Source organism: Phyllostomus hastatus, unplaced genomic scaffold (assembly GCF_019186645.2).
Source record: "Phyllostomus hastatus isolate PE091 unplaced genomic scaffold, TTU_PhHast_1.1 phas_scaffold_200, whole genome shotgun sequence".
In the NCBI taxonomy this organism is placed as follows: domain Eukaryota; kingdom Metazoa; phylum Chordata; class Mammalia; order Chiroptera; family Phyllostomidae; genus Phyllostomus; species Phyllostomus hastatus.
Genome location: NW_025334016.1, coordinates 3,252,625 through 3,254,303, shown reverse-complemented (window position 1 = coordinate 3,254,303; position 1,679 = coordinate 3,252,625).

The window sequence follows — 1,679 nt, the reverse complement described above, 5'->3', positions numbered from 1 at the left end:
GAAAGTGGCTACCACATATGGTCAACTTTGGGCTGTGGCTTATCAAGGTGATTATAACAAGTATTAGGAACCCCAAAGAACTGCAAGACTAGTTGTTAAAGGCAGGTCATGCCACCAGAAGTTTGTTGCTCCTGACTCTAGTAATTATTTTGTTTTGAGATCTAACAAGGAAGGGCAGAAGTAAAGAGTTGTGGACCTGGCCCTTGGTCTATCTAGAGGGGAGAGGCAAACTAAAGTGGAGTCAATGGTGGAGGTCCATGAGCATCAGAATGATCAGTGAGTATATTATCTAAGGATTTAAGCAAGAGTCAAGCAGTCAATATAAGGCATACAAAATGACACAAAAGTCAGGTGAAGGTAATATTTGGAAGTCCATATAGATGAATGCAAGCCACTAGGACAAAAATTATAACAACTACACTTCAGTAAGTGCTTGTGTGGATGAGGAATACTGCTAATCACTTTACATACTCATCTAATTTTGTTACAGGAGAAACTTGGTCCTTCTTGCCAATGCCATAAAAAAATTATAGATCAGCAAGTCTATTAGTATGCAAGCTGGGTTTATTGGTGATACATTCTCATGGAAGAGAATGGGCCTAGCTAAGGTGTGGGGGTGAAAGGCATAGGTTCAGGGCAGGGCAAGGTAAGGGTGGCAACAGCATCAGGTCCTTTGTCCTGAGGACTTATATAGTTGGTGGGGTAGGGGTGAGGGAGTTAAATATTGATTTGGTTGGTAAAGGTGGTGCCAGCTTCCCTGGAGGGATGTGACTACCCAAACGTAGGTATGTGTGGGTATCTCTTAGCCTGAATCCCTACCTTGTTCCAGACCCCATTTATTCATCTTGTTGTAAAACAGATATGTGACAGGAGGCAGTTAATTAAAGTTGGGACAGTTACCCAAAGTTATTTATGGGCTCTTTCTGTAAGTACTAGGCAGCCCCCTCATAAAACAGATAGTGACCAGAGGCAGGCAATTAACCAAAGTTGTTTTATGGGGTCCTTCTTTGAGTATGGTGGACCCCCTCCTCTTCTCTCTTTCAGGCCTTGGGATAAGTACACAATCTCAAAGGATTTCTTTACAGATAGTGGAAACAATATATACAGAACTTCAAGGGCTTCCCTCCTCCTGTGCTAGCAATGGTGTTACTTGTGGTGTTTGGAACACCTGTTGATCTTATTGGACTGGGTTCAGGACTGCTAAGTTAGTGGGTGAGGGGTGTCTCCTTCCTGCTTTGGTTTACTATCTATCCTACCTAACAATTTCATGCTTATAACTCTGTGTGATAGGTGTTATTATGTCTACTTTTTATGGGCAAAGAAACCAATTCAGAGAGGAACTTAGCCAAAATTATTCAGCTAGTAAGTGGCAGAGATTCTGGAGAAAAACTGACTGGGTTTGAATTCTGACTCTTACTAGATGTGTCACCTGGCAAATTACTTCACCTCTCTGTTACTCACTATCTTCATCTTTAAAATGGGAAGAACAGTAATAATACCTACCTATATCTACCTCTTATGACTGTTATGAGCATTAAATGCATTAATATCATTACAGTACCAAAAGCAATGTGACATAGCTTAGGAACTATGTAATTGTGAACTAAGTGAATAAGAAAGCCTAACACCAAAACCTATGTTTTTTACTATCAAGCTACCCTGTCAGGATTCTCATTCTT